A 23,819-nucleotide genomic window follows, 5' to 3' on the forward strand; every position below is an offset into this window, starting at 1 on the left:
TTCACATTCATGTATTCTTTATTCATTCATCACACAAATAGGGGGATAACTGCCAAGGTAGCCCGGGACGGGTGGTGGAAGAGGGAAGGACAAGGCCACACAGCACTTTAAAAGTTTAAAACTTTAAAACTTATTGAATGCCAGCCTTCTGTTGCTTGGCAATCCTCTGGGAGGAGTGGCTGGGTGGCTGGAGGCCCCCACACCGTGTTCTTGGGCATCTGGGTGAGGAGGCTATGGAACTTGGGGAGGCGGGCTGTTGGTTACACAGGGGCTGTAGCGGTGGTCTGTGCTCCAGCTGCCTTTCCTGCAGCTCAACCATATGCTGGAGCATATTAGTTTGATCCTCCAGCAGCCTCAGCATTGAATCCTGCCTCCTTTCATCATGCTGCCAACATCTTTCAGCTTCAGCCCTCTCTTCAGCCCACCACTTACTCTCTTCAGCCCACCACCTCTCCTCCTGGTCATTTTGTGCTTTCCTGCACTCTGACATTGTCTGCCTCCACGCATTCATCTGTGCTCTGTCAGTGTGGAAGGATAGCATGAGCTCAGAGAACATTTCATTGCGAGTGCGTTTTTTTTCGCCTTCTAATCTTCACTAGCCTCTGGGAAGGAGAAGATCTTGTGATCCCTGAAACACATGCAGCTGGTGGAGAAAAAAAAAGGGACAGTGATATTTAAAAAGACAATTTATAGAACAATTGGTACACTCTTTCACAGTAAACCTTGCTGTTAACATTACATACATAGCACATGTGCTTTTGTTCCAAGGTCGCATTTTGCCTCCCCCTACCTCTTACCCTTCCCCCGTCCCTGTGGATAACAGTGGGGAACATTTCTGTTCAGCCACAGGCAAACAGCCCAGTAGGAACAGGCACCTCTGAATGTCCCCTTAAGAAAAGCACCCTATTTCAACCAGGTGACCATGAATGATATCGCTCTCCTGAGGATAACACAGAGAGATAAAGAACGGATGTTGTTTGAACGCCAGCAAACATACACTGCAATCCTTTGTTCGACAATGAATCCAGAGTACTTGCTACTGGCCTGGAGTGGTAAAGTGTCCTATCATGGTGGACGGAATAAGGCTGCCCTCCCCAGAAACCTTTTGCAAAGGCTTGGGGAGTACATCCAGGAGAGCCGTGAATGCCCAGGCAAATTAATCATTAAACATGCTTGCTTTTAAACCATGTATACTATTTTAAAAGGTACACTCACCAGAGATCCCTTCTCCGCCTGGCGGGTCTGGGAGGCAGCCTTGGGTGGGTTCGGGAGGGGTACTGGCTCCAGGTCCAGGGTGAGAAACAGTTCCTGGCTGTCAGGAAAACCGGTTTCTCCACTTGCTTGCTGTGAGCTATCTATAACCTCATCATCATCATCTTTCTTGTCCCCAAAACCTGCTTCCATGTTGCCTCCATCTCCATTGAAGGAGTCAAACAACAGGGCTGGGGCAGTGGTGGCTGAACCCCCTAAAATGGCATGCAGCTCATCATAGAAGTGGCATGTTTGGGGCTCTGACCCGGAGCAGCCGTTTGCCTCTCTGGTTTTCTGGTAGGCTTGCCTCAGCTCCTTAAGTTTCGTGTGGCACTGCTTCGGGTCCCTGTTATGGCCTCTGTCCTTCATGCCCTGGGAGATTTTGACAAATGCTTTGGCATTTCGAAAACTGGAATGGATTTCTGATAGCACGGATTCCTCTCCCCATACAGCGATCAGATCCTGTACCTCCCGTTCAGTCCACACTGGAGCTCTTTTGCGATTCTGGGACTCCATCATGGTCACCTCTGCTGATGAGCTCTGCACTCACCTGCAGCTTGCCACGCTGGCCAAACAGGAAATGAAATTCAAAAGTTCATGGGCCTTTTCCTGTCTACCTGGCCAGTACATTTGAATTGAGAGTGCTGTCCAGAGCGGTCACAATGGAGCACTCTGGGATAGCTCATGGAGGCCAATACCATCTAATTGCATCCACAGAACCCCAAATTCGACCCGGCAAGGCCGATTTCAGCGCTAATCCCCTTGTCGGGGGTGGAGTAAGGAAATCGATTTTAAGAGCCCTTTAAATCGAAAAAAAGGGCTTTGTCTTGTGGACAGGTAAAGGGTTAAATCGATTTAATGCTGCTAAATTCGACCTCAACTCCTAGTGTAGATCAGGGCTAATACTGTTATGCTGAAAGGCATTAATGGCTGCCTTCAAATGTGTCTTTGAGCAATAGGCCATCACAAACCACATTAAAGCTGATGTGCAAGCCACCCTTCATTCAGACTAAATGGAAGAAGCAGTTGAGTCCCCTTATGGCAGAGGTCCCCCAACTGTGGAGTGCCCCCCCAGGGGGGGCTCAAAAACATTTTGTGGGGGGGTCTGGGCCAACCCCCATGGAGGACAGGGAGGGAGCCAACCCCCATGGAGGACAGCTCCACTCCTGGCCCCAGCCTCCCACCCACCCCCCTTTATCCCCCTCCCAAGGCTCTGTTCCTGGCCCTGCCCTCACCTGCAGCTGTGGCCATAGCCTCAGAAATCCTCACCCCTGCCTGTGTGTCCCACACCCCCAAAGCCGTGGCCCCCTCCCAGCCCTGGCTCCAGAGTAGGTGTGCAGACAGGAGTAATGGGGGGGTATGAGGTAAAAGGTTTGGGGACAATGTTTATGGAGTAAGCTAGCTGAAGTTATTGCCCAAGGCACTGGGCCACCTGGGAAAGCCTGCTCAAGAAGTAACTCAGGAGGAATCAGAGCATGTCCCTGGGGCAGATTGTAAATGCAGGGGCTGAGACATTGATTGTTTGCAGATGTGTTTGTGTGGGTGGCAGAGAGAAAAGCAGTCAGAAAACCTAAGAGAGAGGTATGAGCTAGGCCGGCAAGCGAGCAGAGCAGGACAGCTCCTTGGGGCACAGGACTGGCTGGCAAGGCAGGCTTGCGGATCACTGAGCAAGGAAGCTGCCTGCTGGTGTTTGTTCCTACTTTGTTCAGGGGAATGGGACTCTGTGTGCATTCTTTGTAAACAAACAGAATTGTAGCAAAGAGATACGTGACTCAGATAATAAATTTCTTGTCCTAACAGAACAACGCAGCGGGGTCAAAGAGACAATACATAGTTAAAAAAATCTGGTAGACCTGTATTTTCATTGAAAATGTATCAAAATTAAAAGAAAGGAAACTTGGAACTACAATGCTACAAACACAATGGGTTAAATTTATCCCTGGTGCAGCTCTGTTGTTAAACGTGGCCTGTCGAGAGGCTCTGGTGGCATTATATATGAAAGTCCTGATTCTCTTCTCATCTACAGCTGTGTAACTCCCCTCACTTTAGGCTACCAGTTCAAGTGCCTGGTGCAAAGCCTGTTGAAGTCGAAGGAATGAGTCCCACTGATTTCCATGCACACTGGCTCAGGCCCCAAAAGCCTCAGCTGTGATCCTGCTCCCTCTAGGAGTCAATGGGCATTTTGCTATTGACGTCCATGGGGAATGGATTGAGTTGTTAATTTGTTAACACTGGGCCAGATCCTTAGAGGCATGGTTTCTGTGCTTGACACAGCACTGGTGGGCTTTGAGCCACTTTTAGCTTCCTCCCCTGCCTCCCTCCCCCCACAACACAAAGCTGCGGTTGTTGGCTTGGTCCTGGGGTGCAACTTACTTAGAGCACCTTACACTGGCCGGCATTGGCCACTAAGAAGCTGTTCAAGCCTCTAGGAATTGGCCAGCCATCATGGCTCCCTGGCTATGCCCCATTCCAGGGACCAGAAAATGAATGAGGTAGGAGCCACTTCCCCAGCATTCCACCACCAGGGGAACCCTCAGGCACATATCAGCCAGACAAGGGCCAGGATCTTTAGGCTGCTGCTGTCTCAGTGTTTAAGTCCATCAGGGTCGAATGCACCTTCAGTGAAATACCAGCCATCAGAAGTGGAGGAGCTCCAGGATTTTTAAAACTCTGATCCTAGGAGTTAGGATGGAATGGAGGTAGAACTAACATGGTAACGCCGGACCTCCCAGCAATAAAGCTACCCCTTCACTGTTTCTTAAAGACTGGTACACAGGCAGTATAAATGGGTACTTGGCTATAGCTGTCACTGCACCATTTGCTGCTCGGGAATGGCTACAACCTCAGTCATTCATGATCATATTTTGACTTCTATTACATGTGTTATGCTGAGCTTTGTTTTAGTCTTTGTTAAATGGAAGCTTGATGACTGTCCTACTGTGTAGATGGCCGATCAGGAAAAAGTCCTGGAGACACTGCGGCTTGTTCTTAGGATACTGTCCTCAACTCAGTTTCACATTAGAGCTATATGAGGTTGATTTACATATGTGTTGGAATACACGAGTGCCCAATATTGTGGTGTAATATGAAGGCTTTATCACCATGAAATAACATGTTATCTCAAATGAACGCCAGTGAAATGTTAATGCCACACCGTTCCACTGTATTTATATGACACATTTTAAAAAAAACTTTAAAAATTCTACTGGGACTAAGTTTTGTAAACTTCCACTTGTGGTCAGATTCCTTTGTTACCATGAGTCTAACTGTAGTGGGGATCAGAGAGAAAGAAACAATATAAGTGGTATGGGGCAGATCTCAGCAGCCCTGGGACTCATTTCCGTTTATGTCTTATGTGCCTAAAAGCTCATGGTTCAGGGTTTCAGCTGGCCACCTGCAGGGGTCACGAAGGACTCCACTCTCATGCCCTAAAGTATTCTTTTTCTTTTTTTTAATCTCCATCCTCTGCAGCATCAAGGATGTCCACATCCGGAGATGGGACATTGGACGAGGTGGGCCAGGGCTCTGAGGTAGAACCGAGCATTCTCTCTTTCAGGTGCTTGGCTGGCTGGATCTGTCAGGGTCTAACAGATCACACCTCCCCTCCCCCCAGGTCAGATTAGCAGAGATAGCAGGGGTGGGGAGGCCGTTGCCTTCCTCTGTAGCGTGTGGGTACAGGTCATTCGCCAGGACTCACTTAATCATTTCCCTGCCATTGTGCAGGCCTTGGGCATTGATGCACCTCCGTCCCTCCTATTCTCTTCCTGTGGCACATAACAGTCTAGTCTCCCATGGGCTGTAATACTTGGGGCTAATATCAGTGGCTGAGTTTAGTGTGCAGGTGCTGGGTGTTGGTGGTGGTCAGACTAGCTGATCTGATGGTCCCTTCTGGCCTTAAACTCTATGACACTACGATATATTTAAAAACCTCCAAAAGTAACAGAAGAGCTTTTCTATATGTAAAGATATCTTGACTTCAACGTCTGATATCTCAGGACCTTCTGGTGCCTTGTGGCTCCTTGGGAAACTGTAAATAGGCACTTTCCAAATGTATAAAGCTTCCATTATTCACTTCGCGAGGTCACACAATGTCCAGTCTTAATCCTGTCCCTGGTCCAGGTCTGAATATTGCCCATCCTGAATGGGAGGCCATTTTAATTTTGGGGAGAACATTCCATATTTGGGGAAAGGATGAAACATTTTTTGTGTGAGGCTGGTTTCTTTTTTTTAAATGGCAGCTGTTTGAAGCTGTTCAGTAGTTTGCAGAGCTAGAAAACATGCATTAGTGGGCAGGCTGCAGGTAAGGCAGTTAAAGGTGCAGTAGATCCCAAAATATTGTAATTTGCTACAACAGAATGCAACCAAAACATCCATTGCAATTGGCATATTCTGGACATGATTAGTACTTTAGGGCTCTGATCCAAAGCCAGTGAAGTCGACGGGAATCTTTCCATGTACTTCAATGGGCTCTGGATCAGGCCCTAGCGAAGGGAAAGAGTTTGGGGAGTGTAAAAGTGAGCTGTGGATATAAAGACTCTCCTCCACAAAAATGAATTGATTAGAGGAAGAATAAATATTTCTTATTTGTTTTTTTTGGTGAGTTCATTCTCCATCTCGTATTGGAACAGTGGCAGTACAATGCCATATGTTTTTTTATTGTCCCAGAGCCTCAACTGATAGCCCAACAATATGTGGTTTAATGACCCTATTCCCCTCTACTGTCTCTGTTAACTCGTAACAATTAGTTGATGCTAAAAGCATCTGCATGTGCCTGGAATGCAAAGTGGCTTTAATAAATGTAGCATATACACAGAAATGGAAGTCCTGGGCAGGATTTGGATTAGAGGCGGAATGAATGGGACTCATTTTCCTCTCATTTACTTCAGAGTAACTTTATTGATGTCCGAGGGATCACGCCCAACTTACATTGGTGTCAGAGGTGAATCTGGCCGAGTCGCTCTTAGCTGGTTTGGGTCTTGTGTACACTTAAGATTTTTTTCAATTTCAGTTTTTCAGCTCTAGTTATCCTGGTTGTAAAAGCACTGGCATCTGATCTACACTAGGGCACCCATTGCTTCTAGAATTGCTTCTAGAATAGCTTCTAGAATTAGAAAAAAATGCACAGCCTACGACTGCTGGTCTGTAGACATGGCCTAGGAGTTAAAACTCTTGGGTCTGGATTCTCCTCTTACTTATACCAGTTTTACATTGGCATAACCCTAATAATTTCAATGGAGTTATCACAGATGTACACTGGGGAGAAAGTGAGGAGGATCAGGCTACTTTGTTTTATTCCAACTCTGCTCCCAACGTACTGTGAGACCTTCAACAAATCACTCTATGTTTAGCCGTCTGTAAAATAGTTATAATAATTAACTAATAAAACTTTCCTATCTCACAAGTGCTCTGACGTTGATTAATGCTGTGAAGGGCTTTGAGACCTTCAGATGAAAAGTGCTAGTACAGTTAATGCAAAGTGTTAGTCCCATTCCTTTAACACATTAGCACCAAATCTGAACTTTCCTGTCTTACCAACTCCTTTCCTCACGTTACCCTGGGCCCAGCAAGTAGCTGATGAAGTTATGAAAGCATGACAGTTACAACCAACCTGCAATATAATAAAAATCTACCATTGTGTTATTTCAGTACACGTCTGAATCTTGGAATAACCTTAATCTTGCTGGTTGACCACGAGTGCACCCTTGGCTTTTAATGTGAGTTTCCGCTTGAAATGGGTGAGGTTGACATCAGATGAACTGGAACCTATTAGTTCTAACAGACATCTGCAAAATACTACAAGATGCTTTAGATACAGGATTACCTGTAAGAGACTGAGGCAGCAAAAGCTATTGCAGCCTTTCTCGTGTATAATATTAGAGAAGAGACTGAATTTCAGGCTCAGTCAGGCATCTACTGAGTACCCAGCCAGATAGAGGAGCTGGGGGCTAGGGGTCTCTGCAGAAGATGCAAGGATCCTCTCTCAGGCCAAAAACAGCAGTGGAGCTAGTCAAGAGGCTTCTGCTGCCTCATGGCTGGAATAACTTCCATAGCCTTACAGACCTATTACACCAGAGAACTCAAATAGAATCTAAATCTTTTATGTCTACACTACCCGCTGTATCGATCTAGCGGGGATCGATTTATCATGTCTAGTCTAGATGCGATAAATTGACCCCTGAGCACTCTCCCGTCGACTCCTGTACTCCACCGCCATGAGAGGCACAGGCAGAGTCGAAGGGGGAGCAGCAGCAGTCGACTCACCATGGTGAAAACACCACGGTAAGTCGATCTAAGTACATCGACTTCAGCTACATTGTTCACGTAGCTGAAGTTGCATAACTTAGATCGACTCCCTCCCCCCCCCAGTGTAGACCAGGGCTCACTCTATTTCTACAGAAGTCTAGCCATGCCTCTAATCATTCTCACTGTCCATGTCTGAAACCCCTTTCTTTCTCTCCAATATCCTTTTTGAGCTCAAGTGACCTGAACTGAACCAATCAAAACATTCCCTGAGGCTTTCAAACCTTTCAAGTCTACCTAGGCCCAGAGTCGAGCAAACCTAGGCCGGTTTATGGTTATGCACAAAAAACGGGTGAACTTTGCAGTCTGATGTGATAGCAGGTCATACTTGTCCTTTCCCCTGTTTCACTTTGAATCTGGGGGTTTGATCATAGCTCAAACTGAAAGGGAAAGTGAGGATGCAGTGACAGGAGTTGCAAGTCAAAAAACAAAGAAGATATCCGTACAAACTCACGTACATGGAAATGCATGGGATCATGCTGGTTTAGTTAAAAAACAGAACGCTCACATCAGTTCCGGCAAAACAGCTGTCCAATGAGGGGGTTAATAGATAATCTGTGAAGAAGCTATAGCCCTAAAGTTTGGTGTGAACTAATAGAGTTCCATCCTCAGGCAATGAGAGACCCAGCAATTCTAGTACAGTGACAAGGATGGGGTAAATGATTAGACAGATTGGACAGATATAATGGGGCAGATCCTCAGATGGTGCAAATTGTCCTAGATCAATTGCTTTCCATGGAGTTATGAGAATTTACTCCAGAAGAGGAACTGCCCCAGAATTCTTGAAGTCATGATGACTATGGAACTAATGAGAATGTGTAGCACAGCTGTCAGTAACAGGAAGTGTTTGTGATGGGGCTGCCTTGGGGCTTCCAAATTATGTGCCAAGACTACTTCTGCCCCTGCTTTCCCTGCCCTCCCAGCTTGGGTCTTCAGTGCCCAGCCTGGTTTGAGCCAGACCCGCTCACCCGCTGCAAACCCAGACCCAGGTCTGAACCATATCCCCTAACAGCAGTAGGCTTAAACTGAAAGCAGCTTAAGAAGTGTTCCTGTCTTTAACACTCAGATGCTCAACTCCCAATGGGGTCCAAACCGCAAATAAATCCGTTTTACCCTGTATAAAGTTTATACAGGGTAAACTCATAAATTGTTCGCCCTCTGTAACACTGATAGAGAGATATGCACAACTGTTTGCCCCCCTTCCCCAGGCATTAATACATACTCTGGGTTAATTAATAAGTAAAAAGTGATTTTATTAAATACAGAAAGTAGTATTTAAGTGGTTCTCGGTAGTAACAGACAGAACAAAGTGAATTACCAAGCAAAATAAAATAGAACATGCAAGTCTATGTCTAAGAAAATTGAATACAGACAAATTTTCACCCTCAGTGGTGTTCCAGTAAGCTTCCTTTTACAGACTAGCCTCCTTCTAATCTGGGTCCAGCAATCACTCAAACCCCCTGTAGTTACTGTCCTTTGTTCCAGTTTCTTTCAGGTATCCTTGGGGGTGGAGAGGCTATCTCTTGAGCCAGCTGAAGACAAAATGGAGGGCTCTCTCACGGGCTTAAATAGATTTTCTCTTGTGGGTGGAGACCCCCCTCCTCTCTCCTATGCAAAGTCCTGCTCCAAGATGGAGTTTTGGAGTCACATGGGCAAGTCACATGTCCATGCATGACTCAGATTTTACAGGCAGCAGCCATTGCTTACCTGCTACCTTGAACATCCTCACGTAGACTTCTTATGTGGATTGGAGCCTTCCAAGATCCATTGTCCCTTAAGTGCTTCTTGATTGGGCACTTAATTTGCACATTCCTTTCTCAAGAAACGGACCAAATGCTTTACAAAGGCTACTTGAAAATCAAGCCAGTACACAGTCAATATTCATAACTTCAAATACAAAAATGACACGTACATACAAATAGGATTAATAGATTCAGTAGATCATAACCTTTACAGAGACATGTTATAAGGCATATGTAGAACAAAACATATTCCAGTTATGTCATATATGACATTCATAAGCATATTTCCATAAAGCCTTATGGGGGGCACCATCACAGTGTTCACTCTCTGTCTCTTTCTTGCTCCCCTTCCCGTTATCTGCCAGTTTGTAGCTATTAAAGCCCAGAGCTGCCCTGGCAGTGAGGCTGCAGTGGAGCACCACATCAGCAGTAGTGGAGTCAGCGGCAATGTCTCTGGTACTGCTGCTGGAGCGATGCGCCTCTGCACACAATCTCACTGCCAGGATGGCTCTGGCTTTCACAACATTCAGGAGCAGCTCTTAAGTCTCTTTACTGCAAGTGTACAGCATGCACTCCCTCCACCACTAACCTAGAGCCACCACCAGTGCACACAGGGGTCAGGGCCATGGGCCCATCCTTCTCAGCTCATCCCAGGGGAGGGAGGGAGGTGTAGTGTGGCTAGTGGGGCTAACAGTCCTCTGCACTTTGCCCTCAGGGCTGTGCAGGCAAGTCCATGGGGCCGGATGTGCTGCATCCGAGAGTGCTGAAGGAATTGGCGGATGTGATTGCAGAGCCATTGGCCATTATCTTTGAAAACTCGTGGCGATCCGGGGAAGTCCCAGATGACTGGAAAAAGGCTAATGTAGTGCCCATCTTTAAAAAAGGGAAGAAGGAGGATCCTGGGAACTACAGGCCAGTCAGCCTCACCTCAGTCCCCAGAAAAATCATGGAGCAGGTCCTCAAGGAATCAATTCTGAAGCACTTAGACAAGAGGAAAGTGATCAGGAACAGTCAGCATGGATTCACCAAGGGCAAGTCATGCCTGACTAATTTAATTGCCTTCTATGATGAGTTAACTGGGTCTGTGGGTGAGGGGAAAGCAGTGGACATGTTGTGCCTTGACTTTAGCAAAGCTTTTGACACGGCCTCCCACAGTATTCTTGCCAGCAAGTTAAAGAAGTATGGGCTGGATGAATGCACTATAAGGTGGGTAGAAAGCTGGCTAGATTGTCGGGCTCAACGGGTAGTGATCAATGCCTCCATGTCTAGTTGGCAGCCAGTATCAAGTGGAGTGCCCCAAGGGTCGGTCCTGGGGCCGATTTTGTTCAATATCTTCATAAAAGATCTGGAGGATGGTGTGGATTGCACCCTCAGCAAGTTTGCAGGTGACACTAAACTGGGAGGAGAGGTAGATACGCTGGAGAGTAGGGATAGGATACAGAGGGCCCTAGACAAATTAGAGGATTGGGCCAAAAGAAATCTGATGAGGTTCAACAAGGATAAGTGCAGAGTCCTGCACTTAGGACGGAAGAACCCCATGCACCACTACAGACTAGGGACCGAATGGCTCAGCAGCAGTTCTGCAGAAAAGGACCTAGGGGTTACAGTGGACGAGAAGCTGGATATGAGTCAACAGTGTGCCCTTGTTGCCAAGAAGGCCAATGGCGTTTTGGGATGTATAAGTAGGGGCATTGCCAGCAGATCGAGGGACATGATCGTTCCCCTCTATTCGACATTGGTGAGGCCTCATCTGGAGTACTGTGTCCAGTTTTGGGCCCCACACTACAAGAAGGATGTGGAAAAATTGGAAAGAGTCCAGCTGAGGGCAACAAAAATGATTAGGGGACTGGAACACATGACTTATGAGGAGAGGCTGAGGGAACTGGGATTGTTTAGCCTGCGGAAGAGAAGAATGAGGAGGGATTTGATAGCTGCTTTCAACTACCTGAAAGGGGGTTCCAAAGAGGATGGATCTAGACTGTTCTCAGTGGTAGCAGATGACAGAATGAGGAGTAATGGTCTGAAGTTGCAGTGGGGGAGGTTTAGGTTGGATATTAGGAAAAACTTTTTCACTAGGAGGGTGGTGAAACACTGGAATGCATTACCTAGGGAGGTGGTGGAATCTCCTTCCTTAGATATTTTTAAGGTCAGGCTTGACAAAGCCCTGTCTGGGATGATTTAGCTGGAGATTGGTCCTGCTTTGAGCAGGGGGTTGGACTAGATGATCTCCTGAGGTCCCTTCCAACCCTGATATTCTATGATTCTATGATCACACCAGGCTGCCCCCTGAAAGATATCTATGCCCAGCCCCACTTGTGCCCCCTGCAGGGCAGTCAGAATCTTTTCCCTGTAATTCACTTATTTTAATACCTGCCAGCCAGTGGGTGACTTTTTACGATTGTTCACACTGCTTAGAATACCTATTTGGGTAAGATGAACAGAAAACAACATGGAAAGAAGTCCAGTGAATCTAACCCTCCTTATTTCCAAGTGCAGCACAAATATGCAGTGAGAACGAAAGCCTCCAGTTATTTGTTTACAGGATTTGGGAGCTAGATCTGAAAAACAACTTGTTGATTGGGCTCCATCCTGACTCCCATTGGAGTCAATGCTCCCACTGGAGTCAATGAGAGGTTGCACTGAATAAGGCTTGCAGGATCAAGCCCCCACCTTAAAATAGTGAAACACCTTTTATAGCGCTGGCTCCTGCTCCCATTGACTTCACTAGGGAGGGAGAGAAGCCATAGTTAAGTCCCATTGTACAAAGAGCATTTCAGGCTGTAACAGATCACTGGTCTGGGGGCGCCTGAGTGGAGTGGGGCTTACACAGTTTTTACACAGGTAAAATGCTCAGTAATTTCAATAGGAACTCAAGATTTGGCTGATGAGGAAACTACATGGACTGGGGGGCAGTATTAAGAGGCTTTTACTTTATTTTAAATACTTGATTTTGCCAAGAAGAAATGGACAAGGGTAATAATTTCCATGTTGTATTATCCAAGTTTAAGTGACTAATTAAAAGAGCAAAACTGACATATTTAATACCTGAAGTTCTTTGTGTAGCCATATTCATCCGTGCACACACGGCTCAATCACACTGTCAAAAGGAAATTGGTTTACATTGTGCAGGACTAGATTCTGAGATAGAGGAAGAAGGTTACAATGACTATTTAATCCAATGGGAAGATAATGAGCCAAAGTGAGTAATTATACCTCAATAATGAGGAAGAGACTGTGTATGGGCTTGAATCATTTTTAACATATTACCTTGAAAATTGATTGTATGTTCATGTACACCGACTGGGATTTCTTCTGTCTGCAGACACACTGTAATTATTAGTGCTACAAGCTATAGCCCTAAATTCCAAAGTAAGACACCTGAGCATCTACCAATGTGATATATGCCATCATGTGCCAGCAATGTCCCTCTGCCAGGTACATTGGCCAAACTGGACAGTCTCTACGTAAAAGAATAAATGGACACAAATCAGACGTCAAGAATTACAACATTCAAAAACCAGTCGGAGAACACTTCAATCTCTTCGGTAACTCGATTACAGACCTAAAAGTGGCAATTCTTCAACAACAAAACTTCAAAAACAGACTCCAAGGAGAGACTGCTGAATTGGAATTAATTTGCAAACTGGATACAATTAACTTAGGCTTGAATAAAGACTGGGAGTGGATGTGTCATTACACAAAGTAAAACTATTTCCCCATATTTATTCCCCTGCCCCACCCCCCAACTGTTCCTCACACGTTCTTGTCAACTGCTGGAAATGGCCCACCTTGATTATCATTACAAAAGACTTTTTCCCCCCTGCTCTCCTGCTGGTAATAGCTCACCTGACCTGATCACTCTTGTTACAGTGTGTCTGGTAACACCCATTGTTCATGTTCTCTGTGTATATAAATCTCCCCACTGTATTTTCCACTGAATGCATCCGATGAAGTGAGCTGTAGCTCACAAAAGCTTATGCTCACATAAATTTGTTAGACTCTAAGGTACCACAAGTACTCCTTTTCTTTTTAGGGAGAAAGGACTGTTTAATGCCTCTCCCTGGCCAAAGGTAGACTAGATGAAATAATTTGTCATAACTGGGGGAAGAATAAGATATTACTTTCCTCTCCAAGTAATACTTGAAACCTAAAAAAGACAGTGGTCTAGTAGGAACCAGCAAAATAATAATCATTTCACATTTATGTAGCACCTTTCCTCCCCAATGATCTCACCATTTTATACACTGGATACATAAACCATCATAAACCATCACTGACATGCTACCACCTCTGGGGAGGAGGACAGCAGCCAAGTAGACAATTAGTGCACAGTGAATGGCTTCCCACAGTGGGATACAAGGGAAGTTTTGGCCAGGAATATCAATTCTTATGAACACTGTTGTAAGATATTTAGTGTTCACAAAGAGTAGATAGGATATCTGCCTTTCAGGTACCATCTGAGACACACTCAAAAAACAACACTAAGCTCAAGGGCTGAGCTGACCCTAGCAGGCTTTGAACCTCTGATCCGGATCAGAATTTCTATTGATTGAGCAAATTTTGTACAGTCTACATGTGGCTGCAGTTTCTGCTCCGCAGTTAGCTCTTAGAAACATTACCTATAACTACAATAACCCAAATCACGCATCACATGCAGCACAAATGTGGATTTATCCTGTATCTTGGCAAAACAATGTACATAGCCACAGAAATGCATTAGCAATAGGACTATGCCTAACGCTAAACACTTTACAATAATATCTGGTTCTGTTCCTGGTCGCTATCTTAAAGCCCAGTGTCAATTATCATAATGTTTATGCCAAGTATGGACACGGTGAAGACCATTTAGCTAGGACCATCACAACTTTTTGTAAGGACCATAGCATCAAAATCACTGATCACAGGGGTAAAGAATATAATAATGCAGGTCATATTGGCTTTTAGGCAAGTTTTATAACATAAATCCACTGGCACCATTTGTTCCATGTTCAGCTCACCCAAGGCAGCAGCATCCAAAGGGGACAGCCGTGGAGTCCAGTGGATACCACACAAGACAACGGGTTCAAGAGACCTGGGCCCTACTCTCAGCTCCCTCAAAGATGTGCTGTGTGACTTCGGGTAAATCACTTAGGACAAGATTTTCAAAACTGATTGGTGATTTGGGGTGCTTCAATTTTGGGGTGCCCAATGTGAGACACCTGAAAAGGCCAAATTTTCAAAAGTCCTGAGCACTCACCTCTGAAAATCAGGCCCCTTTAATGTGGCTCACATTGGGCACTCAAAAATGAAGGCTTCCAAAATCATGAGTGACTTAAAATCTTGGCCCATACCTCTCCATGCCTCAGTTTCCACATCCGCAAAAAGGGGATAATGAAGATACTTAACCAGTTTATAAAGTGCTTTAAGAACTATGGATGAAGAGCGCTGCCTAAGTGCTAATTATTACCTCCTATGTTTTGACACTGTTTCAGTTTTCTATGTCCTTCATACCCTCTGTAGCTTTTTTTCCCCTACATCCACTCACCAAGACACAAGCTGTTGAAAGCAGCTTGGAAAAGTGTATGGGAAACAAGAAACAACTTTGAAAACACTTTTGAAAACCGGGTGATAAACTGAAACTGGTGCCACAAGGTGTGGGATAAGTGGTGTTTAAAAAGCCCTGGCACTAATAACACAGAGTGCCAACAAGTCCCCCACATCTGAACCAGAATAGAAGCTAGGTCACTTCATTCAAATCTAGGAAAACATGGAACAGCTGTGGTATGATACCGGAAACAATACTGCAAAAAATGCGCAATGTCAGCAAAACACAGTAGTCATTTAATGGGTATCTTGCTATGGTGCTTGCTCACTACAATTCCCTGAATCAGTTCATTCTGTCCTCTGGATAATTATACTGGGATGAAACTCAGAAACTTGTGGATGGTGACATTGGATATGTAAATCCTACCAACAGAACTGCAGTAAGGAGATTCTCTTTGATGCCCGAAATAGCTTTGTCATTCACAGTAAACATACAACAGGACCAGCTTCTCAACTGGTGTAAAAGAGCATACATCCATTAAAGACAACGTTTACATCAATTGAGGAGCTGGCCTGACGTATCAAACACATCCCAAATTCATCAAGAGGAAACCAAGATATGAACATGTGGACTCACTATATGGATTCATAATATGTTCCTGCACAATGACACAGACTGAGGTGCCCAATCCTGCCAACAAACTGCAACCAAAGTTCCCAGATCAGTTCCATCAAATGGGAGAGATTTTACTACTTGAAGCAACTGCTTAAGCTGTATCACCCCATAAGTAGCCTAGGATGTGTAAGTATGACTGCTTAGGCACAGCCCTCTGAGGCACACTTTCTTCCCTGTTTCCCCCTTGCTCCAGAGGGTGATAATAATTTAATGCTGGCCTATACCAGGCCTACACCCTCTGTGGCAGCTAGCATGCTGTGGGGTGGAGAAAAGGCTCTGCCTGTCTCCTGCCCCACCCACTCACCTGTTTTGGAAGGTATGCAGTGCCTACTACCTGTGCATAGTCCAAGTCAGAGTCTAGCCCACAGCAATACTAAAGAAATCTAGAAACAAATCTTTCACAGGATATGGCCATTAAATAAGCATCGGGGCGTAGGGGGTAGGTGGGGGGAAATGGACTGAGTGGTTCCTTAAAAGGAATCCTAGAAATTGGAGATGGAAACAATCTGTTAATCATCTAGTCTGTCCCTCTGCCAACCAGTGTATTTTCCAAAAGAACTTTTGTGTGGCACAACTAGTGCTCTTTATAGAATGAAGAGAATCCATGCCAGCTTGGTCTCAGAAGCCTTTCTGTTTCATTTTAATCAAATGACTCGATTGTTGCAGAAGGCCTATGTACCTCTGCTTGCCTAAATAAAGAAATGTAATAATCTTTTCTCCAAGTTATTAACCCATTGATTCCACTGGCATATCGAGATATTACTTTCACTGGTTTAGACGAAGTCATGAGTTCTGGCAGCAGCAATTAATAAATCAATATACAGCCGTGAATTCTATTTGAGAAGGACTGGAGTCTCTCAGTCTCTGGGCTCTACACATTACAAGATTATACAATGTTTGAAATAGCTATATAGGCACTCAGAGTGCCCAAAGTAGCATACAAATTAGTCACAATATTTTAACATTATATTTAATTGTGTGTGGGTATTTAGCATTTCCATTACAATCTTCTATGTTTAAAGTCTGTAATTCAGCTGCATGATTTTGATATTTCGGGGTAGATATTCAAGGGGTGTGTTGGGCTTTAGCTCTGTAACTCCCACAGACTTTAGGGAGGCTGTATCATATAAAGTGGCCACCAGTCCCACCGTGTTTCAAATAACAGTCCCACCTTGGACATGGATGTCCTATGTCAGGCAAGGCATTAGAACAGTCCTGAAATATCTTCAGGGCTGATTTTGTGCCACAACAAAGACATCACAAATTATTACATTCCATCTCTCACTGGAATGAGTTTGTCCCTGAATGCGAAGTACAAAAAGTGACAACCATGTTTGCTTTGATAGCGTGAGGCTGAATGAAACTGTTTTAGGCCAGGAGTGATTATATTAACAAACTTGGGAAAAAAATTAAGTCATGGGATTTATGTTGTATGACAATGACGGAGGGACAGATCCTTATTTACACCAAGGCCTCTTTACACCACTCTGACAATGTAAAAGGTCCTCAAAGTGGAGTAAATTACATATGCACAAACTGGAATATATACATATATAAGTTAAGAATTACTTAGACAAATTAGATGTCTTCAGGTCAGCAGGGCCTGATGAAATACATCCTAGAATACTTAAGGAACTGGTTGAAGAGATCTGTGAGACATTAGTGATTACCGTTGGAACACATTGAGGACAGAAGAGATCCCAGAGGACTGGAAAAGAACAAATATAGTACATATCTATAAAAAGGGGATTAAAGACAACCCAGGGAAATACAGACCAGTCAACTTAACTTCCGTACCTGGAAAGATAATGGAGCAAATAATCAAACAATCAATTTGTAAAAACTTAGAATAAATAAGGTGATAAGTAACAGTCAACATTTGACAAGAACAAGTCATGTCAAACCAACCTAATATCCTTCTTCAACAGGGTAGCAAGCCTTGTGGATGGGGGGAAATAGTAGATGTGATATATTTCAACTTTAATAAGGCTTTTGATACTCTCTCACATGACCTTCTCATAAATGAACTTGAGCAATATAACCTAAATGAACCTACTATAAAGTGGGTGCACAACTTGTTCAAAAAGTATACTCAGAGAGTAGTTATCAATGGTTCACAGTCAAGCTAGAATGGCATATTGAGTGGAGTTCCACAGGGCCCTGTCCTGGAGCTGGTTCTATTCAATATCTTCATAAATGTTTTGGATAATGGTATACAGAGTACACATATAAAGTCTGTCAAGGATACCTAGCTGGGAGGGGTTGCAAGTGCTTTGGAGGACAGGATTAGAATTCAAAATGATCTTGACAAACTGGAGAGATGATCTGAAACAAATAGGATGAAATTAAATAAGGACAAATGCAAAGTACTACACTTGGGAAGGAACAATCAATTGCACAAATCAAAGTGGAAAACGATTGCCTTGGAAAGAGTACTGCGGAAAAGGATCTCAGGGATATAGTGGATTGCCTACTAAATATGAGTCAACAATGTAATATTGTTGCCAGGGTGCTGGAACAATTTATATAGTGGAAGTGCTGAGAACCATTGAACCAAACTGTAAACCCTGTATATATGATGGAAACCACATTGAACCAGGTTGTGCGGCAGCACCCCCACTTCCAGCACCTATGATTGTTGCAAAATAAAGCAAACATCATTTTGGGATGTATTAGCAGGAGTGTTGTAAGCAAGACACAAGAAGTAATTCTTCTGTTCCAATCCGCGCTGATAAGGCTTCAGCTGGAGTGTTCTGGGCACCACTCCACACTTCAGGAAAGATGCGGACAAATTGGAGAAAGTACAGAGGAGAGCAACAGAAATGCTTAAAGGTCTAGAAAACATGATCTATGAGGTAAGATTGAAAAAGCCGAGTTTGGTTAAACTGGAGAAGAGAAGAATGGGGTGGGGGGAGATATGATAACTGTCTTCAAGTACATAAAAGGCCATTATAAAGAGGAGGGTGATAAATTGTTCTCCTTAACCATTGAGGATAGGGCAAGAAGCAATGGCCTTCAATTGCAGCAAGGAAGATTTAGTTTAGACATTAGGAAAAAAACTTCCTAACTGTCGGGGTAGTTAAGCACTGGAACAAATTACATAAGGAAGTTGTGGAATCTCTATCACGGGAGGTTTTTACAAACAGATTAGACACGTACCTGTCAGGGATGGTCTAGATCAGTGGTTCTCAAAGCAGGTCTGCCGCTTGTTCAAGGAAAGCCCCTGGCGGGCCAGGCCGGTTTGTTTACCTGCTGCTTCCTGGAAGGGGGATGTGCTGTCAGCACATCCCTTGGCCCGCGCCACTTCCTGCAGCCCCCATTGGCCTGGAATGGTGAACCACGGCCAGTGGGAGCCGCGATTGGCCAAACCTGCGGACGCAGCAGGTAAACAAACCGGCCCAACCCACCAGGGGCTTTCCCTGAACAAGCGGCGGACCGGCTTTGAGAACCACTGGTCTAGATAATACTTAGTCCTGCCTCAGTGCAAGGGACTGGATTAGATGACCTCACGAGCTCCCTCTCAGTCCTACATTTCTATGATTTCTGTGATTTATGGTGTCTTTACACTGACAGACCAGCGTAAAGGTACCTTTATGTACATGTGACTATGACTCAGAGTGTTTGTTGGGTTTTTTTCTGTTACATTTGAATAAACATACTGGTTTCCTTTTAAAGAGATTGATGAACAAATGTGACTACCTTGAAGTCAGTGGAGTTACACCAGGAATTTACTTAGTCCCAGTAGATTAAAGGAGATAAGGTAAACGCTAATTGCCTTCATAAAACTGAGGGAAAGGTACACCAAGGAGTGATAGAAATATAAACTGAAACTGATACCACAAGGTGTGGGATAAGTGTAGATAAAAAAGCCCTGGCAGTAATAACACAGAGTGCCAACAAGTCCCTCACATTAAATGTATAAATTAATTTTAAGCGGAGGCTATGTGTATGTGGGTATGTTAATAAGAGAACTTCTGTGAAACATAGCATGTAAATATGTCAGGAGCCTGCTATTCAGTTTTGGACCTTTTACTGAATGACATTTTATTTACAACTGGCTGCAACCAGGTGACATTTTTTCCTCATTAAATTTGTCTCAGTGATGTCTTGTCTTTTCTGTTTGATCCTGGGGACAGATATGACCCCGCTGACCCATGCATTTATAACCTCTAGGCCTGATTATTGAAATGCATTGCTAGAAAGGAAGACGTACATGCTGAAAAAGCTCCAGCTGATACAAAACACAGCAGCACATCCATTTAGCAACACAAATTGCTGTGAATATGTCACTTCAGTGCTTAATACCATGTCTACACTGGCCAGGGAAACCATGCTAATCCCTATCTAGCGAATGATGTTTAAACACTGTGGTCTAAAAAGATGCTAACTAGTTTCTTTAGCCAGTGAAGACAAAGATTAACTCTTTTACATATATGTTACCCGGGGTTCTTTCAACCCAAAGCTCTTGGTAACTTTTACTCTCTGCGCGGTGGTGTCAGGAAATAAATCAGGGAAGACATGGCCGTCCGACTGATAAATGGCTGGCACACACAGGACAACACAAGAGTGCTTTCACTTAAAGCTAAACTTTACTTAGTCTCAGGCACCTATACACACGTCCGCAACAGGTTAGTAAAACACCCCCAACCCTTGATAATTACCAGAGCTGAGTGTGGCTCTCGAGTGGCACAGCGGCAGCCTGTCTGCCGCTGGGAAACACAAGATGCATCCAGAGAGAGAGAGTCCAGTCCTGAAGAGTCCCACTAACTCAAACTTTTTCCCCTTATTTATACGTTAGTAATAGAATGACATGTTCCTTAAAGCAAACTTGTTAAGTAAGCAGTTTCAATGGTCAAGCGAGAGGTTCCTTCTGATTATCGATTAACCAAGTGTGAGTTTTTCCAGAGTTTGCAGCCTTGAGGCACCAATAGACATTCCTGGGGCACATCCTGCTCTTCTAAGATGCATGTATCAGCAACTTCAACACAATTCTTATCAGGAAGGACGCGGGGTCAAGCTGCCCTCTCTGTGGCACCCCCTCCTGCCTTGGTTAAGCTAAGCCTGCTGACTTGGCTAATTTACAGCCTGCTGACTTGGCTGCTTGTAGCAATAAGCCATAGTGGTTTCAGGCACTTTACTGATTTGCCAAAGTCTCCCCATACATATACACCAGTTCACAAAACTGTATGACTGCTTATGTAGGGACCTGATATTTTGTATTATGAGAATAGCAGAAAGAAAAGGAGTACTTGTGGCACCTTAGAGACTAACAAATTTATTAGAGCACAAGCTTTCGTGAGCTACAGCTCACTTCATCAGATGCGGAATAGCCCAGAGTCAGTGCTGGTGTGTTTTAACCAGCTCACAGCTACACAGTTAGTCCCTTTCTGTGCTGTGCAGGAAAGCTGCTGTATTCCAGTGCATTCTCATTCTTGTACTGCACCCATTACCACGGTGTCTGAACACCAGCAGTTAGCCCTGCTCTACACTACGGGGTTAGGTAGAATTTAGCCTCTTTAGGTCGATTTTAAAATGACTACATCTACACAACCAGCCCCATTCCGTCGACCTAAAGGGCTCTTAAAATCGACTTCTGTACTCCTCGCCGGTGAGGGGAGTAGTGCTAAAATTGACCTTGCTGGGTCGAATTTGGGGTAGTGTGAACGCAATTCAATGGTATTGGCCTCTGGGAGCTATCTCAGAGTGCTCCATTGTGACCACTCTGGACAGCTCTTTGAACTCCGATGCACTAGCCAGGTACACAGGAAAAGCCCTGGGAAATTTTGAATTTCATTTCCTGTTCGGTCAGCATGGCGAGCTCAGCAGCACAGGTGACCACCCAGTTCCCCCAGAATCGCAAACTAGCTCCAACATGGACCACAAGGGAGACACTGGAACTGATTGCTTTATGGGGAGAAGAATCTGTGCAGGCCAAACTCCGATCAAAAAGAAGAAATGCTAATGTATTTGCCAAAATCGCACAGGGCATGATGGAGAGAGGCTACAACAGGGACACACAGCAGTGCCGTGTGAAAGTTAAGGAGCTCAGGCAAACCTACCAAAAGACAAAGGAGGCAAACGGTCGCTCCCGGTCAGAGCCCCATATGTGCCACTTCTATGATCAGCTGGATGACATTCTGGGGAGGGGACCCTACCACTACCCCATCACTGTCCCTGGACACCTGCAAGGGGGGAGTCTCACACAACAGGGAGGATGATTTTGTGGATGAGGAAGAGGAGGAGGAGAAGGAGAATGCGCAGCAGGAAGCGGTGAATCCGTTCTCCCCAGCAGCCAGGACCTTTTCATCACCCTGGAGCCAAGATGGGATTCCTGACCCTGAAGCCAGAGAAGGCACTGGTGAGTGAACTTCTGGTGAGTGCACATCTGTAACTACAGTACAGGGTTTAAAAGCAATAGTATGTAATGTTTGATTTGCCCTGAAGAATTGGGATGAATTTGTGGCCAGTACAGCTACTGGAAAAGTCTGTTAACATGTCTGGGGGTGGAGCGGGAATTCTCCAGGGACATCTCCATGAAGCTCTACTGGAGGTACTCTGAAAGCCTTTGCAGAAGGTTTCTGGGGGAGGGCTGCCTTATTTCATCCTCCACGGTAGGACACTTTACAACGCCAAGCCACTAGCAAGAAGTCTGGAATCACTGCAGCACAAAGCATGGCAGTGAATGGTCCTGGGTTTTGGTCTCATTCAAGCAACATTCTGTCTTTATCTTTCTGTGTTAGCCTCAGGAGAGTGATATCATTCATGGTCACCTGGTTGAAATAGGGGAATTTTTGTAAGGGAACAGTAAAAGGACCCTGTTCATGTGGGCTGTTTGTGCTTGGCTAAAAGGGATCATCCCGGAGAATAGCCACACGGTGGGGTGGGGAGAGGTGTGTGCTGCACATCCACTCGAAAACCACAGTCCCTCCTTTTAAAAGTGAAACCCAACCGGCATTGCTTGCTATGGGAAAGGATGGTGCTGCAGTTTGAAACCATTCCAACATGTTATGAAGGCAGAAGAAGTCAACCCCAGGTACCCTTTGGCTTATCATGGCTGCCTGGAACCTGAATTCTGTTTCCCAGGGCGTGTGTGATGTGTCACCAAAGCAGCAGGCACTCAATATAAAAGGCAAAATGCGACCTTGTCCCTAAAGCACATGTGCTGTCTGCTGTGAATTGCTTGATTCACTGTGAAAGAGTCTCCCTTTTGTTCTCAGAAATGTATCATCTTTAATTTTACTCTCCCTTTTTATCCCCCCGCAGGTGCAAATGTTTCTATGCTCCCACTATCATCTCTGTCCCTGAGGTTATTTCAGATTAGAAGGCAAAAAAAACACACTCGTCATGACGTGTTTTCTGAGCTCATCCAGTCCTCCCACACTGATAGGGCACAGCTTAATGCATGGAGGCATTCAGTGGCAGAGGCCAGGAAAGCATTAAGTGACCGCAATGAGCAGAGGCAGGAGGCGATGCTGAGGCTAATGGGGGAGCAAACAGACATGATGAGGCGTCTGGTGGAGCTTCAGGAAAGCCAACAAGAGCACAGATCCCTGCTGCATCCATTGTATAACTGCCTGCCCTCCTCCCCAAGTTCCATATCCTCCTCACCCAGACACCCAAGAACGCAGGGGGCGGGGAGGCTTCAGGCACCCAGCCACTCCACTCCAATGGACTGCCCAAGCAACAGAAGGCTGTCATTCAAACAGCTTTGATTTGTAGTGCGGCTACAATAAGCAATGTCGCCTTGTCCTTCCCTCCTGCCCCACTCCACCCCACCCCACCCGGGCAACCTTGTCAGTTATTGCACTTTTTTTTAATTAATAAAGAAGGAATGCATGGTTTCAAAACAATAGTTAATTAATTTCCTTTGCCAGCTGTGATCGAAGGGAGGAGGGTGATTGGCTTACAGGGAATTAAAATCAACAAAGGGGGTGGGTTTGCAGCTGTGCTCTTCTAATCGCCCTGGTGTCTGGCTGCTCAAAATCAGATGCCAGGCGATTTGCCTCAACCTCCCATCCTGCCATAAACATCTCCCCCTTACTTTCACAAATATTATGGAACACACAGCAAGCAGCAATAACAATGGGAATGTTGGTTGTACTGAGGTCTAACCTAGTCAACAAACAGCACCAGCGAGCTTTTAAACATCCAAAGGCACATTCGACCACCATTCTGTACTTGCTCAGCCTATAGCTGAACTGCTCCTTACTACTGTCCAGGCTGCCTGTGTACGGCTTCCTGAGCCATGGGAGCAAGGGGTAGGCTGGGTCCCCAAGGAGAACTATTGGCATTGCAACGTCACCAATGGTAATTTTCTGGTCTGGGAA

At 45.0% G+C, this 23,819-nt stretch overlaps 1 long non-coding RNA gene across 1 annotated transcript; it reads right to left on the reverse strand.

Annotated features, from left to right (window-relative positions):
• On the reverse strand, window positions 1-20,250 carry LOC311510355. The gene is made up of 2 exons (XR_014709079.1): window positions 20,154-20,250; window positions 1-643 (listed from the first exon to the last, which is right to left on the reverse strand). It is a non-coding gene; the product is annotated as an uncharacterized lncRNA (long non-coding RNA).
• Window positions 20,251-23,819: the final 3,569 nt, after the last annotated feature.

This window comes from Lepidochelys olivacea (genome assembly GCF_965140295.1).
Source record: "Lepidochelys olivacea isolate rLepOli2 genome assembly, chromosome: 1".
NCBI classification, from domain to species: domain Eukaryota; kingdom Metazoa; phylum Chordata; order Testudines; family Cheloniidae; genus Lepidochelys; species Lepidochelys olivacea.